Genomic DNA, 21,987 nt, shown 5'->3' with positions numbered 1-21,987 from the left:
ATAATGAGAATTGGCTATTCTTTAGGTTGTGTATGTAATGCTATCTAGGTACTAAGCCTTTTGTCACCTAGTAGTTTTAGCACTGTTAACATCAAAATAAAACACCAACAAAATGGCGACTCTGCTGGGGAATGTCTAACACATCTGTAAAAAGTACTGCAGTTGTCTTTAGTCTTACTAAGTAAGTATGTGTCGTGTGATCTTTATTTTGCCTGTAGCTATAGGGGAATATTTAGTGTCAAAACTTGAGGATTTAAAGAAGATATAACCCGAGTACCATTGCTACACACTGACGCATCCAGCTTATCCGAGTGTCTTATCTAACAAGCAAGAGTTGCAGTCTTACAACATCAGTGATTGGTCTCTTTGTGCCGTATTTTTGTTCCCACTTATGTATTGTTTTCTTTCTGTCAGTAAGAGTGTTATTATATTTTCCCGAAAAGGGGTGGCGACTCAGTCAAGGTTTTGAAGCTAGTGCTTATTGTAACAAAAGAAGAATATGGCTGACAGGAGAAAAAACACAAGGGCTTACATGAGAGCCAATCATGATGTATCAATGTATACTGATTTACCCCAAGGTGGTAGGAAGAACCAAAATAAGAAAAGAATAGATCCAAATCCTACTTGGAAGCCTAGAGGTAATGCCTCCGTAAATTCCCATTATCAACCGATAATAGCAAGAGAGTCATCTTCGCTTAGTTCTGAATCCGAAAATACAAGACTTTTAGGAGGTATTTTCAATACCCCATTACCAGATCAGAGAGTTTTTCAAGATAAAGACATATCTACTATGAGAATTGCTTCACCACAACCAGGGCCTGTAGCGGATATAAATTGTAGGCTAGGATTTAGGAGTTCATCTAATACCCCTTTTAATCCCAGAGTAGCCCCATATATGGAACCAAACCTTATAGATCTAGATGACCCTGCTGATTTCGAGGCAACCTCTGCTGATTCTAAAAAAGTGCAATCTAAAATAGGATTTTTGAAGAAATTGATTGTTGAGGAAGAAGCTAAACGCATCCGTCTTGAAAAGGAAAGGGAGCGAGCCACTTTGGATGCAATAATAGAAAGAGATACTCTGCTAAGAAGGATGGTTGCTTTGAAAGAGCAAAATAAAAAATTAGAAGAGAATGCCCCCACTCTCCATCAGGACGTTTTTGGAGATGTTGATAATCTGAGAGCTAAAGTTCAACAACAGGGAAAAATCCTAAATCAAAGGCAAGAACCAATTATTGCTCAAGTTCAAGCTTATAAACCCATTCAAGTTAATCCAATAGAGCCCACTGGAACAGTTCCAGATAAAGGGAAAGGCAAGGCTATAGGAATCCAAATAAATGAGCCTCAAGCCATACCGAGAAAACCTATACAACCCTCCATATCAAAATTAGATCTAGAACTAGAGAAGGCTCAAAAGGAGAGGGAAGACCTTGCAAAAGAACTTGAGAAGGTTGAAAATGAAGCTCAGGCCGCAGAAACCAGAAGGAAAATCCAATTCATAAAGTCTAATTCTGCATTGAATTCATGGCCTAGTTTGTCTATCCCACCTACAAATCCTGCACCAGTTAGTGGTCCCATAATCCCAACTCAGAAAGTACCCCAATCTGCTCCTACCTCATCTTCTAATATTGGCACTCAAGTCCCATTTGTCCCACCACAGCTGTCCCAAGCTGCTCTCCTAAGTCAAGCTAATGCAGCTAGTACCTCTAACGCTCCCGATTTCCAGAAGAAACCTATATACCTCAAAAAATATAGACAAATATCATTTTCCGGTATTCCTAGTGCTCCCCATCCCATATCTTTTGATTTAAGGGATAAAGTGGTTAAGTTTTCTGGAAATAATGCTATTACTGGTGAAGAACATTTGAGAATTTTCATTGACATGCTCAATGATTATGAAGTTGAACATGAGGACATGGTGATGAAATTATTTGTGCATTCACTCACAGAGGATGCAAGGGATTGGTTCAGGAGGTTGCCTGATGATAGTATTACTTCATGGAGTGATTTGGAGAAATTGTTCAAAGAACAATATGGGGACAATACTAATGCAGGATTCATGTTGAATGAGTTCAACAACATCAAGAAGAATCCAAATGAATCCACATTTGATTTCAATGTGAGATTTCAGAAAGGGATGTACAAACTATTTCAGTTTATGCGGTTAAATGAAGATGTTTTTCTTACAACCTATTTCAATGCCTTTGATAGCAAAATGGCCTACCAACTGAGAGATAAGGATCCTAAAACTTTAAGAGATGCCTATAGAGTTGCAGTGAATATAGAAAATAATAGAAAGGCCTCTGGAAAATTAGGGAGGAGGGATGATCCTAAGCTTTTCTACCTTAAGAATAATAATAAAAGGGAAGGTGACAAAACTCCCATAGGAAAAGGGCCTGAAGAACCTACTATAGGCCATGTTTTAGAAATGCTCAAGAAGATGAATCCCACTATTTTCAATAAGACAAATGTTACTGAGAGAACCCCTGTGAATAACAACAATTTCAATAGATAGCCTAGGATGTAGAATTACCCTTACACCACCCAGTGGAAAGATGGTAAACTAGTTCCCAACCAGACCCAAAATATGAAAGATAAGGGTACCCCAGACCCCTTGCAAAGGAAAACTGTAAATATGAATGATGATGTACCTTGGTGCATTATATGCCAATCACCTCATTCTGCTAATTATTGTGTTGTCGCCCAATCGTTCGCCCAAGCTCAAGGAGTGCAAGCAGAAGAAGAAACAAAAGAAAAAAACCATGATGATATAAGTTGCAATATGGCGAACACATCTGATGATTTGATAGATTTTGATTCAGAAGAACCTGAGAATGATGTTACCAGCCAGAGAATTGCTTACCAGTTACATCATCAGCAAATATTTTCAGATGATGAAAAGAATGATACAGATAAGGTATGCAATACATTTTCTGAAGTAGGTTTCACAAACCTAAGAATCCCCTCCAAGGAGGAAATTGATAGAATTACAGCCGAGATGATTTCACAAGTCCATAGTAATTACAATTTGAGAAATAGAGCAATAAATAATGAGGCAGGAAGGCCATCTAGTATGTTCATCAAAGACACCACTCATAAGACAGATGATCAACACAAGAAAGCCAGTATAGATGTGTCTAAGATCAAGGAGAACAAGGGTCAGAAATGGGAACCAAAAAGGAAGGTTCAATTTTAGAAAGGTGAAGCAACAGAGACCGTAGTGCAACCAGAGAAATCAGAACTAGATGTTGTCAAGCAAAAAGTGGTACCCACTATTCAAAAGACTCCGATTCCAGGTACTATTGTAAAACCTACTATGGTTGAACCTGTTGATATGATTGCCATGTTATCTCAAATTACTGTGAAAGTACCCTTGTCTGAGCTTTTTAGAATTGAAGAGCATAAGAATAAGGCTTTGTCATGGTTGGGTGGAATAGAAAACAACAATAGTATTGATGATCAAGCTGTAGCCCAACAGACCCCATTAATAATAGAGGACAATGGTATTATATTCCAGATTCCTCAGATGTTCTTAGATGATTCATCAGTTGCGTTGATACAAGATATTGATCCTTTTTTCCTTAGTCTAATCATAAAAGGGAAAACCTTGAAAAATTGTATGATAGATTTTGGAGCTTCCAACACTATAATGCCTTTTAAAGTAATGGAAGCCCTAGGATTGAAGGTGGATACTAAGCAAGGTAGATGCCGAGGGATGGATGCTAGAGAGGTTCCAGTAATAGGTACTATAAATGCCTTACCATTCAAACTGGCTGCATTTCCTGAGGTAGAATTAACCATGTCTGTCCTTGTGGTGGATATACCCCCACACTACGGGATGCTACTTTCCAGAAAATGGAGTGCCGCCATGGGGGGAAGCCTACAATGTGACCTTACTTATGCCACCTTCCATATAGGGGACAAAGCTGTCAGGGTAAATAGGGAACCAAGGGTTAACCACATCTTAGGTGAAGAAATTGACAAAGATACCACCTATTTCCTAGACACTGGGATTAATGCTTTCAGGGCTGAATTAATTATTCAGGAAGTGGAAAACTTGCCTGATATCATTGAAAATGAGGTTGAATGTTGCATGAATTCACCAAAATTGTGGACAATGTTCTTTGATGGGGCTAGTTCTAAAGAGGGTGCAGGGGCAGGTGTAGTCTTTGTGTCCCCTGAAAATAACACCTTCAAGTATTCATTCACCTTGAAGTTTGCTTGCACTAATAACATTGCTGAATATGAAGCATTGCTGCTAGGTCTCAAAGTGGCCACACACCACAAAATTAAGAAATTGTGTGTCATAGGGGATTTTGAATTGATCATCTCTCATATTAAAGGAACCTACTCCTCAAAAAATAGGAGATTAAAACAATATAGAAATGCAGTCTGGGATCAAATAGAATTCTTTGATGCATTTGGGATCTCATGGAGAGATAGGACCCAGAATAAAATGGCTGATCTTCTAGCCAATGTAGCTATCAAACCAAAAGAAATATCATTTGCAGGAATCTCCCAGATTGAGGCCCAAAACAGACCTTCTATACCTGACAACATTGAAAATTGGCAAGTGTTTGAAGATGACAAAGATATCACAAATTTTTTGCTAAATGAAGACAAATACCATGGCCAGGAGATGGACTGCAATGGACTGACTGAAACCATAAATGGGAAAGAAACCATTTTTGGTCAAGAAATCATGCAATTAAAAAAAAATAAGATGCCTAAGGGGTTGGTAGTCTTGGAGAATATTTTTGATAACCAAGACAGAGTAAAATCGGGAATAAAGGACCCCAAACCGCAGGAGCTAGAAGAAATGAATTTGGGAACGGATGAATTCCCTAAAAGGGTTTACATCGGCCAAGATCTGCCGGTTCAAATCAGAAAAGCATTGATTGACCTACTTAGAAAGTACAGGCATGTTTTTGCTTGGTCATATGATGACCTTAAAGCTTATAGGGAGGATCTTTTCCAGCATGTCATACCGTTGAAAGAAAATGTAAAACCTTTTAGGCAAAAATAGAGGCCAATCAATCCTACCCTTGCCCCAAAAATGCAGGAAGAACTGACAAAACTGAGGGATGGTGGAATAATCAAACCAATTAGGCATTCCACTTGGGTTTCAAACCTTGTTCCTGTAAGAAAAAAGAATGGAGATATTAGGCTTTGCGTGGATTTTAGAAATCTAAACATTGCATCTCTAAAAGATAATTATGGCTTACCTAATATGGAAGCCATGTTGCAACAAGTGACCGGCTCTAAATTGATGTCAATGATGGATGGCTTTTCTAGATATAATCAAGTTCTGGTAAAAGAAAGTGAACAGTTCAAAATAGCTTTCACAACCCCTTGGGGAACGTATGTGTATGTGAGGATGCCTTTTGGCTTGATTAATGCAGGAGCTACTTTCCAAAGAGCCATGGATGTAGCATTTCATGAATATATTGACAAATTTATGGTTGTGTACCAGGATGATCTTACAGCGTATTCTAACAAGGCTGAAGATCACTACAAACATTTGGAAATTTTTTTTATAAAAGCCTTGGAATATGGGGTATCTCTAAACCCAAAGAAATGCTTGTTTGGGGTCACAGAAGGAAAGTTATTAGGACACATAATGTCCAAGGATGGGGTAAAAATAGACCCAGAAAGGGTAATAGCTATTGATAAAGTCCCTAAACCTAAAAACGTGAAAGGTATACAGTCCTTTTTTGGCCAGGTTAATTTTCTAAGGAGGTTTGTTACCAATTTCACTGAAATTAGTAGACCAATTTCAAAAATGCTCAAGAAAGGAGCTGTTATAGATTGGAATGGTGAACCTCCACAGGCATTCCAGGATATAAAAACTGCGATAAAAAATGCTCCAGTGTTGAGGACCCCAGATTATACAAAACCCATGCATATTTTTTCTTTTGCATCATTCCATACTGTAGCTGCAGTTTTATTACAGAAAAACCAAGAAGGGTATGAACAGCCTATTGCCTTTTTTAGCAAATCCCTGTAGCATGCTGAACTGAAGTATGAAATAAATGAAAAACAAGCATATGCTTTGGCAAAGGCTGTAAAAGCATTCAGAAGTTATTTGGTAGGTGCTACTATTATTGCCTTTGTACCTAGTGCTGCAGTTAAAGATATTTTCTCTCAGCAGGAAGTGTCAGGAAGGAGATGTAGATGGATCAATAGAATCCAAGAATTTAACATTGATATGCAGATAACTAAGTTAGTAAGAGGTCAAGATTTGGCCAAACTTATGGCCAAAACTAAACTGGAAGCTAATCAGATAAACCTAGTAAATGATGATTTTAGAACTGATTTATGCAACATGGACTAGTGTGACTGGTACATTAATGTTATACATTACTTGCAACATATGGAAGTTCCTCCCCATCTGCCTGATAATGAAAAAAGGAATATTAAATTGCAAGCCATCAGGTATGTAATTGTTCAAAATAACATATGGTGGAGAAACTTTGAAGGAGTTCTGTTGAAATGTGTTGACAAAGAAAGGGCAAAAGAGATTTTGAAAGAAATGCATGCTGGAGTATGTGGAGGACATTACATGGCCAAAACTACTGCGCATAAGATAATGAGGGCTGGTTTCTGGTGGCCTACTTTGTTCAAAGATGCTCAAGTTATGGTTAAGAAATGTGATCCTTGTCAGAGATTTGCTGGAAAGCTAAAATTCTCAGGAAATACTCCACTGAAGCCAGTTGAAACTAAAGCACCTTTTCAACAATGGGGTCTGGACTTCATAGGAGAAATTTTTTCCAAGTCCAGTACTGGTTTTTCTTGGATTCTGGTTGCTACTGATTACTTTACAAAATGGGTAGAGGCTATCCCTACCAGAAATGCAACGAGTAAAGTGGTAAATAATTTCTTATTGAATAATATCATTTCTAGATTTGGATGTCCACAAAAAGTTGTCACAGATAATGCTATGTGTTTTAGGTCTGAAGAATTCATCAAGTTTTGTGATAAATATGGAATGACAAGAACAACATCTGCTCCATATCATCCACAAGGGAATGGGCAAGCTGAGTCCAGAAATAAAAGCCTGTTGAAAATCATTAAGAGAACCTTGGACGATAATAAAAGGGCATGGAATTCCAAGTTACAGTTGGCAATATGGGCTGACAGAGTAACTGTAAAGAAGGCAATTGGGGTGGCTCCATTTGATTTAGTGTATGGAATTCAAGCTAGAATGCCCCAGAACAATTTGATGGGATTATACAATTACATCCAGTCATATGATGAAGATACTACTGATGAAATGAAAGAAAGAATGAATGAATTGGTAGGATTGACCGAAGCCAGAAGAGAAGCATCTCTGAGAAATCAAAAATTGCAGTTACAAGTCAAAACACTCTATGATAAAAGAACTGTAAACAAGAAATTTGAAAATGGAGACCTAGTCTTAATGTGGAACGCTAGAATTGAAGATAAAGGAAAACATGGCAAATTTGATCCCATTTGGTTAGGCCCATATCTCATTGAGAATGCTTGGGGTAAAGATTCTTACATAATCAAAGATATGTTTGATAATATTCTTGAATTTCCAGTTCATGGACAGTTCTTGAAGAGGTATTTTTCTTGAAAAAATACTTATTTTCTTCCATGAACAATAGTTTTAGGTTTTCCTGTCGTCCTGTTTTCTGTAAATCCTTGTATGGTCTGAGTTTTTGTTTTTGTGTGTTGCTCTGTGCTCTCTGAAGAAGTTGTCACTTTACCGGCTATGTGGTCTGCTCTCCCATAGATTCTGAGTCCTTGCATAGACTCAAGTAGTCTATCATCCCCAGATAGAGCCACTGTTGGTCTGACTTTTCTATAGCAAAAACTCTCAGTTAAATCATAGAAAAGTCAAATGTTCTATGCCTAAATGAAACATAGGGTTTTGGATAAACCATCTATTAGAAATAATCACCATATAAACCCTATATTCGTCCCTATTCATAAGTTGTCGGGCGCAAAATTTTGAAATTTCAAAAGAGGCGAATATGCTGTCATATTCCTTTTCCTTTCTCCTGGGTTACCTTTCTTCCTATTTGTCCCAACCGTCGGATCTGATTAGATCTACCGCTGGTGTTACCTCGCTATTGAGAGTTGCATGCTCATTAAGTATAGCGAGATAGCGAGTATTGAGTTTTTTAAGCGGTGGGACCATAAAGTGAAGATGCGGCGATCAAAAATTTGCTTATTAAATGTTTTATTGTGCAGGTACACTTTGCAATTCGCCATCCAAAAAAAAGGGGAGAGGGACCCACTAGAATATCTGACATCAGAGCTGGAATGTTGATTTTCCGAAAGTTCTGCCACCTCGCTATCAGAAAACTCAGGCACTTCACCGTTAGCGAAGTAGCGAGGCCACGTGAAAATCTAAAAATGATGACATTGCATCTTGCTTGTATCATAATTACCCCAGGTGGCATGACAAGTCATAAATACCGTTGTCAGAATTAGTTTTAATTAACAGAAGTAATTACTGGGTAACCCTTGCATTTTCCGGCACGGAATCCTTTTAAGTGTCGAAGCTCGCTACCTCGCTATCGGAAAGTTGAGGTGCTTCGCCGTTAGCGAGTTAGCGAGGCCCCGTAAAATGGCAAAAGATCGGCAAGATCTTTGATGACGTGTACTGACAGATGACTGTAATAAATTTTGACATGTGCCAGCTATGCAGAGATCCGATTCTCATTAATACCTATCTGACTAAATGTACAAGAAATCTTGAACGTCAGCTTGAAGTGGATCAACGGAGCTCGCTACCTCGCTATGAAGAGTTGCAAGGAGGATAATTACAGCAACATAGTGAGTTGGGCCCGCCGCCTTCTTTCTTAAGAAGTCCTGTAGCGAATCTTTCGATCATTTCTTGATCCGATCAACGGTTCTCGCCGCCTCGCCATGGCAAGGTGCTTGTTCTTTATGCATAATGAAGTAGTGACATGCTGACACGTGTTCTCCGTTGTCTGTGGGTCTAAATGTAAGTGCCATCAAAAGAAAGAATTCTGTACATGGCAAGCTCTCATTGGGTAAAATAACTGACATGGCAAATATAACTCCTAGTTGTTCTCTTTGTACCGCATGATCGTAGGATCTTTGAAGATCAATGGCGCAGTCTTAAATAAAAAATGTAGTGCCACTCTCTGTATTAATTAGACAAGAAAGCTTCGTCCGTGAGGAAAAACAGAGTATAATACAGAGAGATTGCATCAGTTTCATTTCACGTGAGAAAAGATTTGAAGCCATTCTTGTGCAGAAGCCATTACTAAAAGAAAAGCGTGCCAAGGTTTGATAAAAAATTGTCAAATTATCTGTTCGCGAAAATTTTGCAGGAATACAAAGGAGAATTGAGATAGAATTCAAGTAAGTAAAACTGCCATCATCTTCATGAGCTTTTAAGTTTTAAAAAAGGATAGCCTAAGATGCCTCCTAAGAAGGGATTTACAGGTGCAATAAACTACCTGGATAGAAATGTGCATGATGATTTTCTTGAGTTACTTCCTGAATCTACTATAGAAACGGTGCAAGTTAAGAGGTTAACCTCACTCAACCCTAGGCTAAGGGTAGCTGATGGATTGTATGATAAGGGTAATTGGGTCAGGGATGCTCAAACTTCTCAAACTAGTTTGAGTTTATTCAAAAATTGGTTTGCGGAAAGGAAGTTATATGCCCCTCATGCCAATATATGGAATTTTGATCTTGGGAAGCTTGTTGTCCCCAGCGTGTTTATGGATTTTGACCTGCTTGAAGCTATAGCAAAAAACTATGACCAAGCCACTAAGGTAGTGAGAAGAATAGATGGTGAGGCTTTAGTTACCATCAGTCCCGAGGAGATTAGGAAGGTTTTCAGTCTGGGACCCCTCACCATGTATCATGTGCCCATTAATCTGATAGATTTAGAAAAAGAATATATATCCAAGAGGGATGTAGTTAGACAGGGTGCACTGAAAGCCCACATAGGCCGGATTGGAGGCCTCCCAACCATAACATCATCTTCTAAAGAACCCTTCAAGAAATCATGCTTTAATGCCAGGGCAGTTGAGATATATAGGACCCTGTGCAGAGTCTTCGGAGAGGGCAAAGAAGATTTTATTCCGGTGAGCTTCATGTATATGATCACCCAAATCTCTTCCTTTGGTGTGGAAATAATTTTTGATTTTGCATCTTACTTGGCAAATGAGATTCATCAAGGATTGGTGGGGATTGCACAGGGCAAGGTGGAAAAGGTTTGGGGTCAGTATTCCTTACTGATGCATATGTTTCTTTTTAAAGGGGCCACTTATTTTGGTAAAGAAATGGTTTTAAATAGAGAACAAGAAGGGGAAGCACTACCAGTCCACTTATGGAGTGCATACATGACCTGGGAAGCAGAAAATGCTAGCTTCGTTAGATTTGATAGGCACTTTGCCTCCAAACTAAGGTGCCTCATATTGAGTGACAATCCCAGAATCCCTAAGGCATTAATGCACCTTGTCAGGCCTATGGACAAAACCCATAATCTAAAAGTTTCACATAATTGGGGAGATATTATCCCATATTCAGTCTCAATGGTCATTAGGGTCTATGGATTCAAAGGAACACCCCATGTGTTACCTTATCAGGTACCTTTAAAGGTAGGGATAGCTAAATTTTTGTGGCAGTTGGGAGGAGTGGAGGAGGCCTTTTTGCACAAAAGGGGGATAGGATCAATTTTTCCTACTTGTACTATAGCCCACCAGTTTGTGATAACTAAAGAAGGGTGGGTCTTTCTCCATAAAATTTTGGATCAATATAAAATGGCAGTGTCTCACTCTCATTTTTGTGATACAGAAGGTTTCTTTAACTCTGCCCTTAGATTGAGAATCAAGCTTCGTCCAGTTCAGCATGAATTCTATTTTCCTGAAGATATAATAAGAAATGAATACTCTCTCCATGAGCAAGAAATAAAGAAAGAAAAATGGAGAGTCTATTCAAAAGTTTTGGAATTCATTAATTTTTTTGACAAAGATTTCAGTCCTCTTAGTAATGCTGCAAACAATGCAGATAAAATACATAAGCTCATGAGTACTTTCTCTGAGATAATGGAAGTAATGAATGAGAAGAAACAGCATTTTATTAATTCTTTTCCAGATAAAGCCAGAGAAATTATGAGAAAATTAGGTTTCACCCCCGACATTGGAATAGGTCCACTGGTGGTATGGAAGAAAATAGGATATACTATTGTCCGACAGCAGGTGCCCATTGTACATAAAGAAAAACAGATAGTTGAATCCACCGGCACTGTCCTAGAAGAAAGACCCCCTAAACCTTCTCCCAAAAGAAGGAGAATAACAAGGGAGGAAGAATCCCCTGATGAAAGTGGCTCACCTTCTCAAACCCCAATAAGAATTGAGGAAGAACAGCTCACCAATGAGCAATTCGAACAAATGGGGTCACAAGGAGAAATTTTTGTTACACAAGCAGAGATTGATGAAGGGAACCCTCAGGAACCCCCTGTACCAAGTTTTGAATTAACTACAACAGATTTTAGAGGAAGGGAATTGGACCCTATTTTGGAACAATCCAGTCAGCATTTTTTATCTGATAACAATTTTGTAAGATCTAGGGCTTTCCATCAGTTTGCGTGGAAAGTAAACATGCACATTTTTGAGCAAAGGTGTAATAATATGAAAACAAAACATCCAGAAATGGATGAGACCTCCATTCAAAATCTAATAAAGGAACAAATGGTGCAAGAGTTCCAAAATATAACCCCTGATGAGGGAAGACAGATGGTAAAAAATGCTAATGTTTTATTATTGCCCAATTGGGACATTGCTGACGCATTAATTTTTAATTCTATTTCAAATAATTTAGGACTCCAGGATCCAAATAAAGAGGAATTCTTGGGTACAGTGTTCAGCAATAATCAAGCTGCCCTTGTTATGTGGTCCCTGAGAAGAGGATCCAGAATTACTTCATCACAGCCTGATGATTTAGGATTAACAGGTAGTATCATTGTAAGAAGAGTTGCTGACACTTCAAATGTACAGGCAGCCCACATGAATGTGGATTATTCTAAATTTTTCTTGGCTACTATGGAAAGAGGAGAGAGGGAAATGATTGATATGCATAATAAATATGAAATAGTGGTGGAAGCCTATAACCAAGAGGTAAAAAGGAGAATTGAGTTAGAAAACAGGGTATCTCAATTAGAAAAGGTACTTGGAAAGAGAAAAGTGGGAGAATCCAGTACACTGAGAATTGCATATCCCCCACAATCATCTGTGGGATTAACCCCTATTATTGAGATACCTGACACCCCTGAAAGACCCCAATTCTATACTGCAGAGGAATTTGAAGCAGAAAAAACCAAATTACATGAGTGGCAGATAGAATTTAGAAATCAGCAGGAAGAGAAATGGAGGCAGGGTGTGTCATATTTGAGGGATAAAATACAATGGTCAAATTTTTATGATCAGTTGACAAGGATTGTAACCCTCATGGATGAGTTAAATAAAGAAAAGAATGGACTAGATTCTCTTGCACAGAAGTGGAGACAGAGAAACAATGATGTTACAATTATTTGTATATCTACAGTCGAAATGCCTTATCATCAGGTTGAAAGGATTTTTGATTTATTAAATCAATTAGATAATTTTGAGAATAAAAGAGATTCTTTACAGAGAAAATTGATACTCTGTTTTTCAAAATATCTTGCTAAAAAATTCACCCTATTTCCTTGCGCCTTAGAATCTGTTGATACAGTAAAGGAAAAAGACAAATGGAAAAAGGAAATGGATGAATTATTCGATAACAGAATAACAAACATCATCAGTGAGACTGGCCATTGGTTTTGGGCAAAGACAAATGAAGAGCTGGTAAAAATACAATTATATTATGCTGATATAAGAAAAGGATTCGATGATTTAGAAGAAAATGCCAATTCTTTAATAAAGATACAAAGAGAAACCCTAAGTTTTGATTGGCCAGATGATGATACTTTTAACAGATGGAAAAATCAGTTTAGTGAGCAGTTGTCAAGAGATGATGACGAAGAAGATGTAAGAGTAATAGTTACTTTTGTAGTCAGCAATGATGATATAGAAAATTCCAAGGTTAAAGTGAGTTTGAATGTAACAGAAGATGATACATCACTTACAGACCTTATGGGTATGTACTCTGAAGATGAGGAATGATTGTGAGATCAGATCATAACAATCAAGAAGCATAACAGAAAGGGACCCGCCAAGAATTGTTGTTGGAATCAACCTTTCTGTTATTCTTGTTTTTGTTTTTCAAAAGAAGGACACCTGTCACCTTCTGTAGCCTGAAGCTTGTTGCATCTCACATTATTTAAGTGAGATCCCAAGGCTAAAGATGGGTCCGAATTTGGTTTTCACTAAGCATTGTGCTTAGTTTTGTTTTTGGTCCAAACATTTTGGGAAAGAAATTTATAGTATACTTTTTCTGTCAAAATTTATGAGATATAGATGAATGTAGAAATAACTGTGCTTCTTCTCTGAAGGTTTTTCTGGGTCTTTTGTAAAGGATATACCATTTTCAAAGGAAATGAATACAAATTATGAACTATCCCCATATCTGTTCTTCTCTGAATTTTGTCTCCTTTTAAATACTTAGTTACCTTGATGTTGTGTGAGTAAAAGCTTATGCAATTGATTGCAATAGAGTAAGATTGTACATCCATTTGTTATTGTTGTTAATTCAATGGATTAAATAAAGGCTCTGATGAATGTGATGAGGTTGCTTGGGTGGTAATAAGGATTTTTGAATGATAAATTCTGGTAAGAATTGTTGATGAAAATTTGTTGTAAAGCAACAAATTAGATCTAAGAATTTACTTGACTCTGAATTTCCAATGGATTAGGCACTGATCGAAAGTATTTCAGCCAAAAGAGAAGTATATTATGACTAGCTTTTTCAAAGTACATCATAAAATCAATCTTTACTTATATTTCCTGTAAGATTTTCAAAGTTGGCCAGCACTTGCCTGCATGGATTGTTTTAGCTTCATTTAGCCATTGCTGTTGGAAACATCTGCAGAGCTATAGAAGATTTCTTGGCCATATCTGTTCAAGGGATGTGTTTATCAATTCGGTAAGATTTACGTATGTGTTTGAGGATTTAGAGATGAGAATCAAAATGAAACTAAGAATAATTCTCATACAATTGTTCCATCTTTGAACCATCCCCAGGTACACCCGCCCTGGTTTTTACAGAGCCAAAAGAGTAGAAAACTGTCTAAGGTTTTGTTGGAGTTGGGCCCTAGTACTTTGTATATGCAAGTGATAATGAGAATTGGCTATTCTTTAGGTTGTGTATGTACTGCTATCTAGGTACTAAGCCTTTTGTCGCCTAGTAGTTTTAGCACTGTTAACATCAAAATAAAACACCAACAAGGTGTAGGAAGCACTAAATAGGAGGAAAAGATAGGAGATACTTAGGAAAGAGTATAAAAAAAAGCAAAAGCTTTATGAAATTAAGGACATCTTTATGGATGCCTTCAGTTTGCAAACACCAGATGAGTCAAAGAATATCACAGAGCAATTATCAGATATTATTGACTAGGTGACAAATGAAGACCTAGAAACAAATGCAAAACTTATGGAATGGTTAGAGAGAAAATTCCAAGGCACTTTCATAGGTTGAATTAGCAAAGATCATTGACAAAGTGAAAAAGGTACTTGTAAATATATTCTCATTGTACAAAAAGTTGTGTGATTTTTCATACTTGACACAAGAGACAAGCCAAAAGATGCTAAGCCTGGAAAGAAATTTAAACATTTCAAGCATGCAAATACCAAATGATCCAGCTCAAAATGAGAAGCATTTTTCTCAATCGCTTCACACTCACAAAGAAATAGTCATATTAATAGTAGATGAGGCTAATAAGAAGGCCAAACTAATACAGCTCCAGTCCTCCATTACCTCACATTTAGAAATACTCCATAAAGAGAAAGTATATGTTGAAACTGTTCTCAAGAAAGACCAAAATCTTTCTACTTTAGAAGGACTTATTCATCTTGCTGCCAAGACTGCCATCAAGCACAAGTCACTGGAAATTACTTTGAACAATTGGGATGTAGCTCTTAGGATGATTATGGAGGTAAACAACACATTTTTGGCTCAATATGGTCTTAACCCTTAAACATTCTTTGACATAAGTGTCAAAAAAGGGGGAGAAAATAGACATAGTAGGGGGATATACAGATATTATGAGATGACTTAATGGGGGAGAAAAGATACAAAGGAGGAGCTTGATATACAGATAAGGCACAATCAAGTCAGGGCAAGTTACAAAATTTTTAAGGTATATATTGTAAGATACAAATTTTGATAAATTAGTAAATGTACTCATAAGGTTAGTTAAGTGTTTCTATCACTCATGTCAAAGGGGGAGATTGTTAACCTCATAATGGTTTTTGACACTTGAGTGCCAATAACACTTACCTATTCTATATTGGAGCCAAGTACACCATGCATGCCCAGCCACAACAAATGCCGAGTTAGGAAAGACTTCAGGTGTTGAGTGATCTTCATGTGCCGAGTAGTTTTTAGATGCCGAGTGAAGATTAGATGCCGAGTGAAGATTAGATGCCGAGTGAAGATCAGATGCCGAGTGAAGATCAGAAACCAAGTGAAGATCAGATACCGAGTGAAGATCAGATACTGAGTGTTAACAAGTGCCAAGCACCACAAGGTACTGAGTGTTAACAAGTGCCGAGTAACATAAGGTGCCGAGTGATACAATTTTGTTTAGGTGCCAAGATATCCAGGAAATAACATGTGCCGAGTATCAGCAATACTTCAGGAGCTGAGTAACTCAGAATATCAGCATAAAAGTTTGTAATTGCACAAACTATGATGCAAACAGTTTTTGCAGCCGACATAAGGTAAATCTCAAAGGATTTAATGATGAGATCGAATCTTTTATCCTTCCTATGCAATCTACATGTAGCCAATAAGAAAAATGATAAAGGCATGCAACCAATAGAAGAAATGTAAATAATAAGTAGAAAATGGAGATTGAATATGGATCGTAGTTCCATACCTAACCCTAAATCCTCAAATGTCTTTATAAGGAAGACAAAATTTCATTGTAAAATATATGAGTGGACATACAAGGGTGCACAAGGAAATCTATTTTTTCAAAAGCGAGGGTTATTAGATCACAAAAGGATCAAGATCAGAGAAAGTGGAATAGGTGCCTGCATTCAGCAATCAAGGATTGTAATCTATTAGGTTCATTATACCTAATACTTTCTAGCAATTGTATCAGAATGAAAATCCTATGGTGATAGGTTAGCTTAATAGCTATTTCGAAGATCCTTTAATTAGGTGATTAAATCCTTTAACAGGGTGACACTTCATGTAAAGTGTTTGTAAAGCCTCTAACTAGGTTACAGTGTAAAACCTTTAATAGGGTAGGCCTTTAATAGGGCAGACCATCAGAAGTGGTTGAACAATATTGCTGCAGTAATTTTTGTGGGTATCATCCCCACCCTAGTTTTACCTTCTTATTCCTGGAGGGTTTCTGGGTTACCAAATTCTAGTGTTATGAGTTGTTGATGCATGTCTTAGTTTCATGTTTACTTGATGTATTTACATGGATGCAATTTACTTTCAGTTAAAAGTTTTATTGGTTAAAGTATGATACTTTTGATTCACCCCCCACCCCCCCCTCTCATAAGTATTTGAATATTCCAACATTTATGTTTTAGTCCTTCAACCAAATAGGCATTGTCACATACAAGTTTTTTTGTTAATAAGATTTTTCCTCTCCCTTTTATGCAACAAGGTTCATTGTTTTCAAATCTTACACTACCACCATCATAGTTTTCAAAGTGTTCAAACTTTGTTTTGTCAGTACTCATATGATGTGAACATCCACTATCTATGATCCATGTATCATTTTTTATCACATGAGAGATAAGTGTCATCTTCTTCATCATTGGATTCATCTTTTATAGTAACATAAACTATTTCATCTTCACTATTATCAGAATCCTTAGCCATAAAACAAGTTTTCTTACCTTTTTGCTTGAATGATTTATGACCTTTTGAAATCCCTTTTGTCTTTGTATTTGTGACTCTTCTTTTCATCCTTGTCTTTGTTTGGGCACCTAGCAGCAATATGACCAACTTCTTCGTGTGAAAATTAGATTAAGGGAACTTGACCTTTGTAGTTTCCTCTGCCTCTAGAATATTTCCTTATAGGTAGAGCTTCAACAACTTCAAGGTCACTATTAGAACTTTCCTCTAATTCTTCTTCACTTTCTAACTGAATGTCCTTTATTTTCTTACCTTTCTTCTTAAGTGAAAGCTTGGCCTCAAATGAAGATTCAATATTCTTTGAGGCTGGAACATAATTGTCAAAGTTGTCTAGCTCAAAGGCTATCAATCTTTCGACTAAGGTATCCAAAGTTATCTTATGATTTGTCTCACATCTCCTTTCTTGAATAGTAGATAATCTAATTGCATAGATAGGAAGCAATGTTTTGAGAACTTTACTTATAATAGTTTCTTCCTTGATTTCTCCTCTAGATGCTTTAATTACACTGACACTGGCTTTGATTCTTTCTACATATTTGGCAACATTTTCATCTTCTCTCATTCTCATCTGATCAAACTGTCCTCCAAGGCTTTCAGCTTTGGCTCTCTTTACATTGTCATCACCACCATAGATGTCCTTTAGCTTATTCCACATTTCAAAAGTGGTTTTTCAATTCTTGATATCATCAAATTCCTCATAGCTAAGAGCATATGCAATATCTATCATCTTGGTGTTTTGGTTCTTTTTTCTCAGCAATATCTCAAACAAATAATGTATCAGTAGGAGCTATGTATTCTTCATCAAGATATTTGCATCTTGAATCACCAATGGAAGCCAAATGAAGTCTCATCAATCCCTACCATCCTAAAAAGTTTTCTCTATTAAGCTTTGGAATTTCTCTGTTGTAAGAGATCCTAATCTTTAGCTTAGGTTCATGAACACTTTCCTGCAAGCACCAAAATCTCTAATACCAAGTGTCAGAAATGTAGATGGAGTAACTGTGAGGGGGGAGGAGTGAATCAGTTAGCACAAAAAAAATTCACACAGATCCTTTAGATGTCTGATAAAACTAATTACTGCTATCACTCAGTAAACATACTGAAAAATATTGTAACTCGATAAGTGTAGAGTATGTTTAACTTTTGCAAATCTAACATCAATATTAATAAATTGCAAACATGAGAGAAAAGAAATAAACACAAGAGATACCAAATTTAACATGGCAACCCAATATGGGAAAAACCACCAATCTAACTAGTTATTGATTTTCACTCTTTTGAAGTGAACCCTATTAGAAGCCAACCTAGTTAAAGGTTACAAAATACAATGTTAGTTGTGACCTTGTTAGAAGATTTAATCACCCTATTAGGAGTGGCCTTGCAAGAGTTTTTTAAAAAATTTAATGGACTTGTCACCTTGTTAGAGGATTTACAACTGGCTGTTAAACCAACTATGTTAAGAGATTTTGGATCAGTGCTACAATGGAAAGAAAGTAACAATGAAATGACTCGAATGAGATGCAACTGAATTGCTGATTATAGATCTCTATTTTATTCATGAAATCTTGATCCTTCCTAATCAAATATTACTTTGCTACTCCACAAGGATATCTAACCATCCTTCAAATTCACTCACACTTTCCTTCTTAATCAATCAATACAATTAGATACTCTCCATACACTAGAATTTCCTCTTGACCTTTCATATATACCATCCAAATTATCAAGTCAGCTTAATTAAAAATTAAAATGACCAATAATCATTACCATAGTTGGCTAGAATCAATATTTGAAATAATTAAACTTCATATCCCAAATCAACAAAATCCTTTGATAGTTGACCCAACTTAGTAAACACCAATCCTAAAATGATTTCCTATGTTGACCAACATATGCTTGGTTAATAGTGTGAACTTGCAAAATCCATTAACAACTAAATGAACTTGGTGAAGACTGACTTTGACTAATTTTCCTTTGATAACCATGAGAACTTAGTTAATATTGCTTCCTACCAAAATTTCCTTCGATGCTTGAGTGAGCTCGGTATATGCAATCTTCGTAGAGTAATATCAAGGAATGCTTGGTAGACAAGAAAAATTGTCTTGCTGACCAAGTGAGATCGGTAAGCATAGAATGCCAACTTATATGACATTTGTAAATATCAAAGACAACACACAATTAGACAATTGTATCCAACAACTAAACCTTCTAGTTCATCTACTTTGCTTTCACTTTCTAGCCTTGCAACTGATGTAGTTAATGTACTCCACTTTCACTTGCTAGCCTAGCAACTAATGATGATGATCAAACTAACCTGATCTCATCCTTGTCAAAACTCATTAAGAGGAATAGAATAGTAAAGAGCCTGTAGAAAACCCTAATGGAGGTTATTGATAGACTACATAGTACTTTGGTAGTGGAATACATAGAGGTAGATCCAAAACAAAGGTTAGAGGCAATGCTAAAGTCATTTGATGAAGAATTTACTAATTTTTTGAGTGTTGTAGAAGTAAAGGAACAAATTTTAGATGATGCTGACTTGTTTACCATTTGTCAAAATATTAAGAATGATTGGACAAGCCTTGATACTTGTATCAAGGAACTTCAGAAGTGTCAATACGATGATAAGATATTGTAAATTAAGTGTACTCTATTATATAAACTGAGTAAAGCCATTGACAATCAAATTAGAGAAAAAATGAGTGAGTTAGAGGCTCTATCTAGCTAGATACAACATTGATCTTGTAAGATTGATGATTTTGAAGGACAAGTGGCTAGTATTCACAATGATATTAGGAAACTAGAACTTTAGAAGGAATAAATTTTGAAGAGAGTATCAGATTTTAGAGCATTTATTACTCTGAAAGTATCTTTTGTTGAAAAATAGTTGGAGAAATGTGTCAAGGCCAAGGATACTTATTCTAACATTTGGTATTCAGACCTTAATGTAGTTGAGATTGCATCATATGCCTTATGTGTAATTCATACCTCTGCTAAATATACCAAGGAGACATGGACTAAAGATATGGATAATCTTAAGGAAAATTTTGATGATTGCGTGAAGATTCTATTAGCTTAAGCCAGAAGGACAACATTTTTTTATAGTACATGGACAATTTTTGAACATTTTTTGACATTTTGACCTTTGTCATTGATGTCAAAGTGGTAGAGATACAATGGAAAATAATATTGTAAAGTATATTTTAGGGGGGAGCTTATGTAACATGGACAAATTGTAATAAATGAAATGTGAATGTGTTCTTTATTTTAAGTTTTTGTTACTTGACCAATTTTCTCTATTTTATTGCCATCAATGCCAAAGGGGGAGATTGTTGACAATTGGCCAATGGAGATATGTAATTTTTGTCATTAATGAAAACACATGATGTACATGGTCACATGAAACTTTAGAAATAAAGATACTTATCTTTTGGTAATCAAAAAATTGTCTAAGTATGAATTTGGTATACAATAGTGTATTGTTTTGTTTATAATTTGTTGTTGATGTCATATTATGACTATCAAAGTTAGATGGAGATTTTATACATGTTGATGATGATGTTTATAACCTTGAAATTTAGTATGGACTATACAAAAAGAGATATTTGTGTTTTAATGAAATAGGATAGAACAATTGAAGGAAAGGATTATTTTGTTTACAAAATAATTACTTGTTCAATTAGGGTCAACATCCTAGATGTTTACTCTAAGTTAGAAAAGTGTATTGTGCTCCTAGCCAACCTAGTAGCAATTTGTGTAAAGGCATGGTATTTATGCAAAGGACATTTTGTGTAATGCCCTGCCAAGGGATCCAAAGAATTAATCCTAAAATTTCACTAAGTTTGGTAGCATTTTTTTTTTTAACAGGAAAGTAAAAACCATTTACAACTTATACATAGTAATGGAAGCAATAGAAATAACCTTCTAAAAGTAAACACAAACATACATAACAAGTTATATTCTTTGAGGATCCCTTAACATAGAATTACATGTTAATCAACTCATATTGATGAATCCATCTAATACAACATCCACATGAAATATTAATGAAAAGTCCAATGTTCATACATTACATTTCTGAATGCTCAATCATCCACTGTACATGTTACAGGGCATGAAAGGCTATATGTGAAATAAAGTACATCATCCTATTCCAATCCATGATGCAACAAAGTAAAGGTAATTACATGTCATACATGATACATCATCATAAAAGATCAAACATAATAAACTAAGTGCACGGTTCCTCCCAACCGTAAATAGCATCATTAAACCATCGTGGGTCCTAGCCATCCCTCTGTGCGTAACATTCCAAATTATTGAAGAGATCATTGGTATTAACAAAGTAGGAATGTCACTCCTAAACATACTACATCATATGTAGAAGAAGGAATCTAACATACAAAGAAAAGCTTAAGATAAAATCATCTAACATATGCAAATCATCAATGAAAGGATACATATCCACCATCATAAAGAACGCATTAGCCATAGTGTCTCAAACAGATCTCAAATGATAAGAGTGGAAAAACACTACCACCCGACCGCATGGAACCTAAATGGTCCACTCCCACCATGCTGAGGAGATAATCTCAAGTCCCAAATAGTTTATCAAAACACATAATAGAAATACTTTGTAAGTCCAAGAATCCTAAAAGTATACTAACTCAAAGGTTCCAATCACAAAACTGACATCTAATCCCAGAGGCACAACAATGACATGTAGGAAACCTACTATGCAAGCGGAAAAGTGTCATCATACAGATCACTCTAGAGTTACCCTGGTAGTCTCCCAATAGACCCCAGCCCCCTAGTAATCCATGTGCAGCCACTAGTATCCTCTCATATAGACGAGGCATACTATAGAATGCAAGGTCACAACTAAGCATTCTCTCTACTCCCATCCTAGTCTGTACTAACACTTGAGGCATGGGTGAGAACAAAGCAATTATCTTTTTA

Source organism: Cupressus sempervirens, chromosome 10 (assembly GCF_028749045.1).
Source record: "Cupressus sempervirens isolate cs-2001-9-10 chromosome 10, ASM2874904v1, whole genome shotgun sequence".
NCBI classification, from domain to species: domain Eukaryota; kingdom Viridiplantae; phylum Streptophyta; class Pinopsida; order Cupressales; family Cupressaceae; genus Cupressus; species Cupressus sempervirens.
This window is presented reverse-complemented; position numbering follows the sequence as displayed.